Source organism: Girardinichthys multiradiatus, chromosome 6 (assembly GCF_021462225.1).
Source record: "Girardinichthys multiradiatus isolate DD_20200921_A chromosome 6, DD_fGirMul_XY1, whole genome shotgun sequence".
NCBI classification, from domain to species: domain Eukaryota; kingdom Metazoa; phylum Chordata; class Actinopteri; order Cyprinodontiformes; family Goodeidae; genus Girardinichthys; species Girardinichthys multiradiatus.
The window spans coordinates 33,389,103-33,404,348 of NC_061799.1; the positions used below are offsets into that span (position 1 = coordinate 33,389,103).

Consider the following 15,246-nt stretch of genomic DNA (forward strand, 5'->3'; position numbering starts at 1 on the left):
CATCTGGGACTATCTGAGATCACAGGGACAGCAGATGAATCGCAACAGTTTCTACGTTTCGCTGCAGACTTTGTTACGCATACCAATTGGCAGTTCATTGCACATTGTGTCTATGATACGCCACAGTTGCATTTCCTCTCATCAGAAAAATCCCTCAGAAACAAAAACAGAGAGCAGCACTTTTTCGGGGGGCTGTCGGCGAAGCAATAAGTACAGGGCTTCAAATCTTCAGCCCTCGATGATTAATATTTAGAAATTTGCATCAAAAACTAATTTGATTGGGCAAGGACAAATTAATTATTCAGCAGTAATGCCAACTGTAGACATGCTTGTGTCTTTATCACTTACATAATAACGTATGAACAAAAAAAGTTGAATTCTTTAATGAAGCTCGAGAAAAAAACCTCTTAAAGTTATTGATGGATCCCTTAATCAAGTTCAACTGTAACTCAGCATTTTGATGTTTTTTTTCTTCCATTAAATCTGAAGTTAGTCAATTTTCCCAACAGAGTGAATCAGAGGTATCTGTTGTTGAGTTCTGAATATTAACAGTAGAATAAGCGGACTGCTAAAGGTCCAGACTTCATCGTGTAGTTAGTCTTGGTACTTTTTATTAAGAGAAATGCTTTCTTTTTCATCTTCAGGAGCATGTGTATATAATATGTTGTGTTTTAGTAGAGGAAAACTGAACTGAGGCTGCTACTTCCATTTAAGCAACAGCTATTGTTTTAAATAGATATGAGGGTGTTTGTTTAAAATACATACAGCAGGTTACCACCATCACAACTTTGCAAAACTTAAAAACCCGATTTCTACTGTTTGGAAATATTTTGCACCAAACAAAGACAGTCATGATGTGGAAACTACTACACCAGCCTTCACTTTTCCTAAGGTAACGCTGCTTTGAAACTAGAGTTGGCAAGCTATGAGCAGCATGTCTGTTAAGCAGCAGACTGCAGGCTAGCTACTCGAACAGATGGTCATACTAAACAACCAGTTAGTATTAGCTTGTTAGTGTATAAGGAGCAAAATTGCATTAAAAGGTATTGTAATCTGCATTAGGTTTTGACTGGATTCCAGCATCAAGGCATAATAAGTTTTGATAAATGCTTTCAAAAAGGCAAATACATAAATAAATTAGAGATGCCATAAAAAGTGCCAAGGTGTCCATTATTTTGTCTGGCTGTATGGAGCATACAGTAAATCAATGTTTCACTTCCCTCACCTGTTCCTGTGCACTGCCAGTTAGCTGGCTAAAAGAGGGATACTAAACTTTTTCACACAAATTTTGCTGTACGGAAGTATTCTGTGAAACTAAAGTGCCGATGATCACTCTTAACATAAAACAACACTTAGCAAGTGCACAGAAAATAGCCTGACTACTTATAATTGGCTTTTGATAGTTAAGTTAGTCTAGAAGAACAGTATGGCTAATGGGTATTTTCTGCTTAGTAAGCACATTTACTTAAAAAAAAAACTACTATTAAATTGATGGTAGGTGAGAAGAAATGTATGATATACTGTAGATAATACATTTCTGTATGGCATGGTTGTTGCTTTTGTTGTTTATTTTATTGCAAATTCTTGTGTTAATATCGTGATGTGTTTACTCAATGATATACAGTGAGAATGTCATGCTGGCCAATGCCTAGTCCACCATATGTTAATGCAGACTAAATGGATAAACTGCTCTAATATCTATACAGAGAAACTCGACCACAGTTCATAGGCACACTTGATGGCTAAAGCAGAAAAAGTATAACCACATCCAGAAAAAGCTCCATAATCAAAACCAGACATTGCTCCTATATGTTGGAGGTCCTTCTGCCCAAATGAAAAACAGACTGAGCTAATTAACCTAACGTTTGGCCTTTCAATGTCCTCCATGTTCAACAACACACTCAGCAGCCCGTGCACACTTTGAAGAAATAAAAAAATCACTCAAGGAGCGGGTAAAATTAGGGCTACTGTGGTAAGCGCAGGCCATTTTTAGGCTCTGTGTCTGTTTCCACTTTACCAAAGGCAGGGGTGCTCTGTAACACATTGGTGTAAATGGTTTATAATGTCACCAGTGGACTCTGAAATGGGAGAGCTGGTTTCAATCAGCAGTCAAACTGCTCCTACATTACCCTCGAAGACAAGAGTAGTAAATCACTTTTGCCTCTCCGCTGGTCACGTTCAACAAAAGGCATTGTTGAAAATTCACCATGCATGCTGCCATTTACAAGAGAGACCAGGTTGTTTCATTGAGATCCAAGATCTCAATGAGACAACCTGTTTAAATAAAGGCTAAATATCTTTATGTAAGTACAGGTTTCTGAGCAGGCCAATATCAGCTGACTGCAGCATCCCAATAATTGCAGGAGTAAAATATTTTTATCATATATATCATATATAAATCTGGACATTTTGTATCCATATGAGAGCCTCCAACAGAAACCTATACTGATAACACCATGCATAAGATCCATCAAAACCAGTTGGAACCAGTTTGCTGGATTTGTAAAAGACTTTGCTTTTTCTGTACCAACGCCCTGACAGTGGGCTAGCAAGGCACCTCAGAGTAGTTATAAACTACTACAAACGCGAGAAACGGAGAACCCACCCACCACAGACCAACACACTATGGGTATAACCTCTCATTAAAACTCTAGAGCCCTAAAATTACAAAGTTTTTTACCCACATGGAGAGAATGAGAAATGTCAACGGAAGGGGAGGGTTGCGCCGCGTGGTTTCTTCGATGTGTGGCCGCAGACAAGCTGGAGCTGATGCCAATCAGTGTGGCCAATGTCAAAAAATACCAATATATGAGGAAACCAAGGCGGCTGCTCTGTCTGCTTGCCTCACACTATTGCTGCAATAAAATACTGGACACGAGATCCAACAAATGCTACAGCTACAACAGGGTAATCTGGCAATTAAACCACAAAGGATTTTACTAACATATTTAAACTGTAACTGAAAACAGGAGTTTTTGGTAAGTAAAGTGCTGTGAAAGAATATTTTCCACCTTAACAGTTTGTTTTTCGCCGATGATGAATTTTGGCCCACTCTTCTTTGCAGAATTGTTTTATTCAGGCACACTTGAGCAAGAGCGGTCTGTTTAATATCACACCACACCATGCCAGATGGGGTTAAGGCCAGACTTTGACTAGGCCACTTCAAAACCTTTCCTGTTTTTATTATTTTCAGGGGTGGTCTTGCCGGTGTACTTGTGATCATTGTCCTGCTGCATAATCCAAGTGCGACTGAGTTATAAAATAATGATGCGTGTTCTTTGAAGGATTTTGGAAAGCCTATCACTGTGGTTTGTCGCAGTCTCAAAGCTTTACAAATGCCTCAGGCTTGGAGGTGGCTGATAAAAGTTTTCCAAACTAATGTGATTAATCAGAGTTTATTTGTGATTTTACAATAGGGTAGGGGGTTAATATTTATACTTAGGGCCAGGTTGGTTTGCGTAGCTTTTCTCCCTTAAAATCAGCAGTCACTGCATTTTGTGTTTACTCTGGTTGTTTTTGTCTTAACAATTATTTGATTGTCTGAAACATTTACACGTGACAAAAATGTAAAAACAAAAAATCTACAAAGTGGCAAATATTTTTTCAAAGCACTTTATGCTATGTTAAAAGTTAGTTTTCAGCTAATCAGTAGGTCCCACCTAACGTAGACCTGCTTACACACTTCAAAGAAGTCTGGATGTCATTTAACTGGTTTTTATCCCCCAGTTCCAGCCCTTGTTGACTATACTCAGTGACGGTAATCCTTGTTCTACTCTTCAAGATCCCTGTTGTAAAATGAAGGACCACTTCATCTAGATCACAGGAGGTACACAGCTCTTTACTGGCCTGCAACACAAAATTCTCAACATAGCAAATGGCTTTCTTCTTGCCACTCTTCCATAAAGGCCAGATTTGTGCAGTGTACGACTGATTGTTGTCCTATGGACAGACTCTCCCACCTCAGCTGTAGATCTCTGCAGTTCATCCAGAGTGATCATGGGCCTCTTGGCTGCATCTCTGATCAGTCTTCTCCTTGTTCGAGATGAACGTTTAGAGGGACGGCCGGGTCTTGGTAGATTTGCAGTGGTCTGATACTCCTTCCATTTCAATATGACTGCTTGCACAGTGCTCATTGGGATGTTTAAAGCTTGGGAAATCTTTCTGTATCCAAATCCAGCTTTAAACTTCTCCACAACAGTATCTCAGACCTGCCTGGTGTGTTCCTTGGTCTTCATGATGCTCTCAGCACTTTGAACAGAACCCTGAGACTATCACAGAGCAGGTGCATTTATACGGAGACTTGATTACACACAGGTGGATTCTATTTATCATCATAAGTCATTTGGGACAACATTGGATCATTCAGAGATCCTCACTGAACTTCTGGAGTGAGTTTGCTGCACTGAAAGTAAAGGGGCCGAATAATATTGCACACCCCACTTTTCAGTTTTTTATTTGTTAAAAAGGTTTGACACATCCGATAAATTTCATTCCACTTCACGATTGTGTCCCACTTGTTGTTGATTCTTCACAAAAGATTTGACTTTTATATTTTTATGTTTGAAGCCTGAAATGTGGCTAGAGGTTGACCAGTTCAAGGGGGCCAAGTACTTTCACAAGACACTGTATCACATAAAAAGCCAAGTTTCTTCCTATCGTTGCCAAAATAATATGGTTTATTGATAGTTACAGTTATATTATATCAACTAACATTAATTTCTTATTATTTTAATATGATACATAGACTAAAGAAAATGCACAGAATAAACAACTAATAAATTGTGGACTGGCTATCTAGTGACAAGACATATAGCCAATAGGTCTCCAACTGTATTATTAAAGCAGCTTTACCATGATAACCATTAATGACATGATATGATTTTTTTCCGTACCATGACAGCCTATGCTTTTCGCAATATATGTCCAAACAGCCCAATTTTTGTCTTTTATGTAAGCGATAAAAAGATAGTACCTTTCTTTCGGCCAGTTGCCTAGGAGGTTGCAGGAACTGGTGGGGGCGAGGCAGTACTATAATCCTCCAGAAAGCCAGAGAAAACTCTCTGGCACATTCTAGCATTTTAATAAAATGACTTTAAACCACAGGAACAGTTTTTAAACAAAATGTTTTGAAGTTTTAAAACCAAACATTTCTAGAACTTCTAATACCGTCCAATGCCCAGATTACAGTAACTCTGTTTTTAATCAGACAGTGCACCCAACTACTTAAACTAATGCATACCATTTTATTTATCTTGGTAGTAGGCATAAAATAACAGTACAACATTTTTTCAGGACTTTATAAAGTTAATTTGGGTCAGTTGAGGTAATCTGCATTTAATTCTAAATCTCTGACAAAATACTTTTTAAATAACTGCAATTAATTACATTTGACATCAAAGGAGAACAAAAAAGCAGTAAGTCCATCTACCATTACATTACAGATAAGGTTCCCCCAAGTATTTCTATTCCAGCCTTTAATAGTATGCATTTTATAGTATGCCTAATAAATTATGTCATCAGCTATGGGGCCTTGGCTTGTTTCAAAAATCCCAAAAGAAACACCAGTCTTGAAAGGAACAAAGAAGAAAGCAATGTAGCACAACACAGTGGGCCATTCGATAATCCCTCAGGAATAACGGTCATCTGTATCACATGTCTTCCTTTGAATCACCTTTGGTTTAGAGTAAACGAAGTCTGACACCCTGTGGAATTTGTTTCCATTCAGGAAATACATAGAGGTATAAAATGGTGGCATAACTTACAGAAAGCATCAAAAAGAGAGACTGAATCCGTCACAGCCCACAAAAAGAATGAATAAAATTAAAAAAGAGCCAGGTTAGACACAGTAAGAGCGCCTAACAGCTCTGCTGCAGTCCTTATCAAGTCAACATGATGGGAGAAAACCTTAATACTTCCGCAGCATGTTCACCTATCAGGCCTGTCAACACAGGTTTGAACGATAACTTGTCTATCCATAAGATAACAAAATGTAATTCTAACTCTCTGGGCAAGACTGTAGCAAACAATCCCCTTTTAACAAATGACGTTAAGGCTAGGCTATATAAATCAATTATGATTTACACAGAAATACAGCCATAATGTGTATATAAAATATAACTTGGTCAACCCAAAACTTCAAATAAACTGCACCTTTCTACTGTCTATTCAGTTGTCATAACCTGAGGATATAAACCCAAACATGCAGTAAGGCCATGATTTTCTTTTCAGAGATTCACTGATGCAACTGCAAGAAACTAACCCACCCTGCATCATCTTGATACAAGCTGGAAAATAGTTTGGCCTCTTCATTGTTTCTCGGACAGTTTTAATTAAAATGGAGTTATATTTAGATTAAGGGCAGCAACACAGCAATTTTAGGGTGATGCTTTGCAAGTAAAATTGCTTCCAAACCTTTTTAAAACAGTAAAGAATACACAAATGAATAAGTAAGAGTGGAGATGCACTGATAAGGCTTTTATAGGTCAAGCATGATTTCCTGCTTGTTTGCATTCTGACCGGCCCCAATTTTTTTCAGAGGACTATTAAAGAGAGAATACATGTGCAGTAGGTCCTTTGTTAGATGTAGTAGTTTTGCATCCAGGTGAAAAAGAAGGAATTACAAGATGTCCTGTTTGTGTCTCGAACCTTTATCTGCTTTATATTAAAAACACAAGTTAAAAAGGGCATCAAAGGACATTTTGGTGGTTGATGTGTTTATAGACTATCAATAGGAGGAATTCTTAGTTTTGATGGATTTAAGGATTAGGAAAAAAAACAAACAGATGTTTCAGTATTTGATGTGCCATTTCACCTTTCATGGCAAATTTGGAGAAAACTGGCATTCTAAATAGTGCATCTCTAATTTAAAGTCATAAATAAAAGCAGGAAAATGGTCTCTGGATTATTACATCAAACAGCATGCCTAGAACGGCTTCAGAAAAAGATTTAATATGCAATTTTCTCACAGAGGATTGTACCCTGTTAATGTTTTTTAGGCCACACCCACAAAGCAGAGCCTTAGAACAGTCGGCCCAAGGCATAAGTGAACTAAACTGCAGTCATTACGGGGGCACCCCAAAAAGCACCTGTTGTCTTACACAGAACACAGATTCTAAAACTACAAACCTATAACTTCGTATATGAAGAATTACCCTATTTTTCAATACCCATGTACCTAAATTAAAACATTGTGTCTTTATTTTTCTATGTAGTAAAGTTTTTTAATGAATATTGGGAATAAAAATGTAAATTATTTTCAGAAGACTTTAAACTATGCCCTATTTTCATTTTTACTGGCTTTGATCATCCATTATTTCCTGTTGATATAACTTAAATAGCACAAATTAGTTTAACCTTTGATCAAACTAGAATAGGCCTAACCAACCTCCTACTGGTCGATATTATTTCTTGAAGTCATTTACTTATATTAGTAGATTATAGGAAATTATATTTAATCCTTAGTTATCAAAGCCAATACAAAGCATCCCAAAGACAGCTAATAACTGACGAATGGTTCTTGTAAAATATCCCATGGTAGCTGGGTCAGTTTCACCAGTAAAATATGGGTACTAATGACTGAGTTAAAAAAGGTACAAAGCACCTTTGACCAACACCTGGCCAAAATCTAACATAAGGGCAATCTAAGCAGGTACCCAGGGGCCCTTTGTGGTAGAATGAAAAAATTAAGTTGATTTTTATTGACTATAATGTCTTGATGGCCAGTGTCTGGCACAACAAGCATGGAAAGTATATGTCCTTTCCCAATATCCCAAATTAGAGCTAAAACCTACATTTTAAACTTTAGTTGAACTGGGATGATAATGATATGATTTCCTTGTCTACCACGAATGTTTTCATCAAGTACACAGGCATCATAAGAGAAAGTACACCCACTTTTACTTCTAGGGTCCTAACACATAGATGACTTTGTCTTTAATAATTTTTATTATTTCTCTAACCTCAAGTGTTTAAACCACGCCACCAATTCCACCACTTCATCATTTATTTAAAAAAGGAAGCAAACGTGAAACGTTGGTGAAAAAAACAAAAACAAAGACACCCCTAAAAACTGAAGATGTGAACAAATTATGTAAAACCTAAAATTTCAAGGGGGTGTACTTTCTTGTTACCACTGCTGTAGAAGTTATTACAGTCCAAAGAAATGTTTTCTGTTTAGATGCATTTTGTAAATAATCTGTTATAGTTTGTTTTATCAAATCAGATGAACTGGTTATTTAGTCTTTGATAATTATGACAATGTCTGATAGGTTTTAACATTACAAATGGTTTGCCATTGTATATGTATATTTTAAATTGTGTCCCTAATTAATACTCCTGGGGTTCCCAAATAAAATAGCAGGAGGTTCACTACCTCCATCATCCAAACACTTTGGGGTCCAAACATTTTAAATCAGCTGACAAATATATTTTTATGTTTCAAATAGTCTTTTTATTCAACATTTAATTAACACTAGAACAGTTCTGCTCTCCTTGTTGTTGCTGAACCTTTTCCTTAAGTTGTTGTCCTTCTTTTCCATCTAAAAGTGTGTCTGCCACAGCTTCCATGCACTCTTTGATCATTCTCCAGTCAGTGAAAGGTTTTTTGTGTTTTCCTAAAATCCACTGTACTCGCAGTGAGCACTCGTATGTTCGCTGCTATGCTGGAAGACTGATATCAGCCATGTAGCTCGCTCATGCGGTCTCCTCAGTTCATTTATTTTCTTGTCCTACCGTCAGACCCAAGCGGATAGTTTTGGTTGAAGTTCTTATGTCTGGTTTCATAATGTCTCTTTCCACTCTTTTATAAGTCCAATTGATTCAAAACATAAGGCAACAAGGCCTTACACCAGACGGAAGCATATGCTTCTGTCCATTCCCCCCATCCATTTTCTGGAGGTTGCCATACAACGATGTGGTGCATTGCTGCCACCAGCTGGCCTGGAGTGTGGATCAGAATGTCTCTGGCCAACATAGCTGCCCGTCACACCTGTTCAAAAGTCAGACGCAGCAGCCGGCAGGAATGGAATGTCTATATCTACATAATAAAGTAAGTCCAAATCCGGACCCACTTGGACTGGAGTCCGGGGTTTGGAGACCCCTAGCCCAGAGCCTCCTTGAGGAACAATGCCCAGTGCAAAACCATGGAGTGTGTTCATTTTGCTTTGACAACACCTACTGACAGGTGGGCCCCAAATCAAATCCCGCCCAGGGCCCCAAACATTCTTGAATCGACCCTGCCACAACATACAAATCAGTCTATGCACACGGTGATGGGAAATAGTTTTGGGGGAAAAAAGACAACAGAGCATGGCAGGTGCACTTGATGGCCACAGAAAACCTCAAAGACCTCTGTCTGATGGCGATGAAGCAAAGCAATCCTGCAAGTGAGACAGCCAGACCCTGTCGGGTTTCTCTGACGAATCATTATTAATATGATGGGTCAAATCATTACATTGCAAATGCATATTAAAACACAAGGTTACGACATGCACAATCCACACACACCACCACTGCCCTCCCCACCTCAGTGTTTCCACTCCTTATTTCATTAGTAATTCTCGACAGATTTTCTGCATGGGTGAAAATTTCATCTCTGCAAAGAAAACTGCGACGTCAAGCTGTCCATGGAGAGGAAGATGCGGCCAGCCATGCACAGGTCTGCGTTATTTGCATTGGAGAAAAAAAATGACTTGAATGAGAAACAATAATCTTCCTCGCCTTTATCACAGTCACGGTGTTATAATTAGAAGAACTGACCGTTTCTGCCACTGCATTTCAAGTAAACCAATAGAATATGTATTTGCTGTAGTCATAAAAGTTGCTGCTGACTATACATCGAGCCTGAATAAATAGAGAAGCAATGCGTGGCTGTCTGCAAGCCCATGAGCTTATTTGCAATATTTTCTCAAGGAAGTTCCATCTTAAATTTAAAGCGGATTCATACATGTTCATGTACAGTGTCAGTAAAAATCCATGCAAGTTAGCGTAACTTAACAGCAACCCAACCCGCCTCAAGTTCATAGAGAATATTCATAAATAAAAGATCAGGGTGCACTTACTGAATCTCCTCTTTGTCGCCGTCTTTTGCATTTCTCTCTTTATCTGAAGAAGCGTCGCGTTTAGTCCCGACTTCACTAGTTTGAAGCAATCCACTTTCTGCAATTAACAGCCACCAACCAGAGGAGTTACAGCCGAGCGTGTGAAAAGAAAGACATTTAAAACAAAAAGCACAGGTGGGAAAGATAGGAGTCCACCTCCGGAGAAACACGAGGTCCTATTCCCGGTCAGCCGACACCGGGAGGGGGGTCGTGGATCTACTGTGGATCTATTCGTGGCAGCTCCGGTTCGCTGCTGCCGCTAACGGGTTAACGTCAGCCTCGCTCAAGTGTTCGGCGTCGTTGCCAACAAGAGGGAGAGAGAGAGAGGGAAAAGACGGAGAGAAGAAATGTTGTCTCCCTCTTTGTCTGTGAAATGCGCCGCTTTTAAGTTCATTTGTGAGCAGAAGTATCCCCCGTTGAGGAAGAAGAAGAAGCCGCGGCAGGCATGGAGTTGTTGCGTCTCTCCCCCCTTCGCAGTCACGCTTCTTTCTGCCTCCGTGGTGAAAACACACACAGGTCGGTCGGTCAGCAGGATATTTTTTATTTCGGCTTCACTCGCCTCTGTGTGTGTCCATTCATTGCCCCTACCATCCCATAACACGCACCTCACGATCCCTCTCTGTTAACCACAGAGCAGAAATTTAAAACAGACATTAGGTGAATTTCTGAGAAGATTATGACTCAGGACAGGGACGGATCCATGAAACAATAGATCCATGGGCACAAACATAAAAGCGCCCCCCTCCCTTCTCCAAATTCCATTGCATCTTAAAAAGCACTTGTGGCACATGTTTCCCAATTAGAGCAGAATGTTTTAAGAGCACAAAGGATTTTGTGATTTTTTTTTTTTACCTACTTGGCAATAAATAAATAAAGTTACAATATCTGGATTAAAATTATTAAATAGTCTGATTTTCAAAACATTGTTTGGGTCGACTATGTTCTTTTTTCTTGGTTTTAGCGGGGGTCCTACAGAAATAGTGCCCTGGGCAAACCCCCCACCACCTCCAATCAATAAATATACAAGGCATAAATTAGTCAGTCATTTTCTACCACTTATTCCATAGTGGGTCGCAGGGGAGCTGGTGCTTATCTCCAGCAGTCTATGGGCGAGAGGGTACACCCTGGACAGGTCGCCAGTTCATTGCAGGGCAACACACAAACAACCATGCACACACTCATTCATACACCTAAGGGCAATTTAGAGTGATCAATTAACCTAACGGACATGTCTTTGGACTGTGGGAGGAAGCCGGAGTACCCGGTGAGAACCCACGCATGCACGGGGAGAACATGCAAACCCCATGCAGAAAGACCCCCAGCCAGGAATCGAACCCAGGACCTTCTTGCTGCAAGGCAACAGTGCTACCAACTGCGCCACCGTGCAGCCCGGCATAAATCAGAATCCCCCATTTTTAATTTTGTTTTACATACAGAGTAAATAGTTCTTCCTTTTATTTAGTTATTAGCCAGCAGTAGTGAGTTAAATTCTCTTATGGCCAGGTTGGATAGCTGTTACTACTTATTAAAACAATTCTTGTTTGTAAATTGCTTTCAGTATTTACTCTGGTTATCATTGCTTTACTTAACTTTATTTGAAAGGAACAATGTACAGCTCAAACAAAAATGTCACCATTTGATATGCCATACCAGTTTATATCTTTAAGATAGTTCAATAGTTCCTCGGCAGGTCAGAATGATAACGTAGATTAAGAACAGTTAAACAGAATACAAATCTTAGTCTGAAATTAAATTGTAATGATCAGAAATATTTTGGAGTAACAAGAAAGCAAAACCAGATGGAATCAAAAGTTGGCAAATATTTTGTTCAAGCACCTCTTCCTACTGGCAGTTAGATAATCCTAATCTGTCATATTAACTGTCCTAAATGGAGGTCAAATTTATGTCTTTTTTAAAGACTTATTTCACTTGATTTCTAAAATTTTACTGAACATAACAGAAAAGAGTAACAGCAGTATTTACTCATATACAATATTCATACGTTCAAAGGAGCGGACATGAGTATAAACTTAAACTAACCCACCGTTTCTCCTGTGACATTATTCCCATCACTAGTCATCAAAACTCTTAATTTCATTCAGAAATTGTAATCTAAAACAGCAACAAAACAATAAAGTGCCTTTCACAAACGCCCATGACAATCATCTTAAGACAATAGTATATTGTACATTAGTATGAAAGGTAATAATAATATTAATAATAGTGATAATTTTTCAAGTCTACAGGTCCTTCTCAAAAAATTAGCATATTGTGATAAAGTTCATTATTTTCTATAATGTAATGATGAAAATTTAACATTCATATATTTTAGATTCATTGCACACTAACTGAAATATTTCAGGTCTTTTATTGTCTTAATACGGATGATTTTGGCATACAGCTCATGAAAACCCAAAATTCCTATCTCACAAAATTAGCATATTTCATCCGACCAATAAAAGAAAAGTGTTTTTAATACAAAAAACGTCAACCTTCAAATAATCATGTACAGTTATGCACTCAATACTTGGTCGGGAATCCTTTTGCAGAAATGACTGCTTCAATGTGGCGTGGCATGGAGGCAATCAGCCTGTGGCACTGAGGTCTTATGGAGGCCCAGGATGCTTCGATAACGGCCTTTAGCTCATCCAGAGTGTTGGGTCTTGAGTCTCTCAACGTTCTCTTCACAATATCCCACAGATTCTCTATGGGGTTCAGGTCAGGGGAGTTGGCAGGCCAATTGAGCACAGTGATACCATGGTCAGTAAACCATTTACCAGTGGTTTTGGCACTGTGAGCAGGTGCCAGGTCGTGCTGAAAAATGAAATCTTCATCTCCATAAAGCTTTTCAGCAGATGGAAGCATGAAGTGCTCCAAAATCTCCTGATAGCTAGCTGCATTGACCCTGCCCTTGATAAAACACAGTGGACCAACACCAGCAGCTGACACGGCACCCCAGACCATCACTGACTGTGGGTACTTAACACTGGACTTCTGGCATTTTGGCATTTCCTTCTCCCCAGTCTTCCTCCAGACTCTGGCACCTTGATTTCCGAATGACAGGCAGAATTTGCTTTCATCCGAAAAAAGTACTTTGGACCACTGAGCAACAGTCCAGTGCTGCTTCTCTGTAGCCCAGGACTGGGGAATGCGGCACCTGTAGCCCATTTCCTGCACACGCCTGTGCACGGTGGCTCTGGATGTTTCTACTCCAGACTCAGTCCACTGCTTCCGCAGGTCCCCCAAGGTCTGGAATCGGCCCTTCTCCACAATCTTCCTCTGGGTCCGGTCACCTCTTCTCGTTGTGCAGCATTTTCTGCCACACTTTTTCCTTCCCACAGACTTCCCACTGAGGTGCCTTGATACAGCACTCTGGGAACAGCCTATTCGTTCAGAAATTTCTTTCTGTGTCTTACCCTCTTGCTTGAGGGTGTCAATAGTGGCCTTCTGGACAGCAGTCAGGTCGGCAGTCTTACCCATGATTGGGGTTTTGAGTGATGAACCAGGCTGGGAGTTTTAAAGGCCTCAGGAATCTTTTGCAGGTGTTTAGAGTTAACTCGTTGATTCAGATGATTAGGTTCATAGCTCGTTTAGAGACCCTTTTAATGATATGCTAATTTTGTGAGATAGGAATTTTGGGTTTTCATGAGCTGTATGCCAAAATCATCCGTATTAAGACAATAAAAGACCTGAAATATTTCAGTTAGTGTGCAATGAATCTAAAATATATGAATGTTAAATTTTCATCATGACATTATGGAAAATAATTAACTTTATCACAATATGCTAATTTTTTGAGAAGGACCTGTATAATCATCTTTTTATACCATTTTAAACTGTTTCATGTTTAGGCATTGCTTAAGCTCCACATTGACTGTTCCAAAGCTTCACCCCACAGACAGAAATACATCTTCCTCATGTGAAGCCATAACATGAAATTTCTGCATTTACAACATTTTTATTTTAATTAAATGGAAGCTATAAATATTAGAAATATGGACAGACACCTGTGTACCTATACAGTATGGATGAAATTCAGAACAAAAGACTGATTAAACAAATAAGCTTGTCCAGTCCAGGTTCGAAGCTTGGTATGGCCCACTTGCTTTTAAATTTAAGTGTCCTTTAGGCTCATTCATTAATCTCTCTATTGTTTTAGGTCAAAGAGAAAACTCAAGGCTGAGACAAACACTCCTTAACGACCTTGCTCTTGATAATGGAGTTAAACTGCACCTTCTGTTCCTGCTAAGGAGCCCCTCTGGTAGCTGGCCCTCAGATCTCACTTAGGGAGCTTTTGAAAGGAGCAAAGTCATGAATCATCATTGGGAAGAGTACATTTACAAATATTGCCCTAATATCCTTATTTTCTTCTTCATCAAATAAAATTCATTTGGTAGCCTTCTCACCACTTCCAGACTTCTTGCGTAGGCTCAGGACAAGAATATAATTCATAATTTATAGGAGTTTGTCAGCTGCATGGCTCTTTCACCAGGAGGTAATATTGTTCTTTAAGAGAGGAGTCGGACAGGGAGGCGAGACATATTCTCCAATGTTCAATGACACAGAGGCAGATTATCATGCATATTAAAATATGATAAAAAAAAAAAAAAAAGGACAGTTTTTACACTAGCAAATTTAAAAGTGAAGTTTTGTAATATGGGTAGAAAATGGGCTGTGCCTTCAGGACAGTCTAGTTGTTAGTGCATGGGCACTCAAGCGATCCGGTTGAATGTGCAGGGCAAAGATGATATGACCCCCAGTAATGAGGACCTGAATATCTTCAGGATTTTGACACACAACTCCCCTCGCTTTCTAACCTTACTGTGATCAATCGTTAGTTTGGCAGAACCCCTACCGAACTGCAGCCTGGCTATCTCCTAATAACTGGTGCAAATTATGTTTACACAAGGTTTCACCCTGTAATAAATGTCCCTGCAATTGGGCCATCCTCCGTTCACCGCACTCAGGCAAACACATGGACGTGAGTATTTGTACTTCATTTAGCAATAATGAGTTGCTATGCGACCTCAAAGTGATTGAAAAGGATTTATGTTCCTTTTGGCGTACAAATGATAACCCTGGTCAAAGCACAATGTTCCTGGAGCAGGATCTCTGTCAGACAAATAAGAGACCAGGACCGCATTATTAC

General features: G+C 39.3%; 1 protein-coding gene across 12 annotated transcripts in view; it reads right to left on the reverse strand.

The window, feature by feature from the left end:
- ptprfb (protein tyrosine phosphatase receptor type Fb) overlaps positions 1-10,590 on the reverse strand; it is a 264,671-nt gene extending 254,081 nt beyond the window's left edge. For 5 of the 12 annotated variants that reach the window (XM_047368408.1, XM_047368404.1, XM_047368405.1 and 2 more), the window contains exon 1: positions 10,059-10,589. The gene's annotated coding sequence lies outside the window, so the exon portion shown is untranslated. Of the gene's footprint in view, positions 1-10,058 lie in introns of all 12 variants that reach the window. The other 7 variants (XM_047368403.1, XM_047368398.1, XM_047368400.1 and 4 more) reach the window with 4 other exon arrangements.
- Between the last annotated feature and the right edge of the window lie 4,656 nt (positions 10,591-15,246).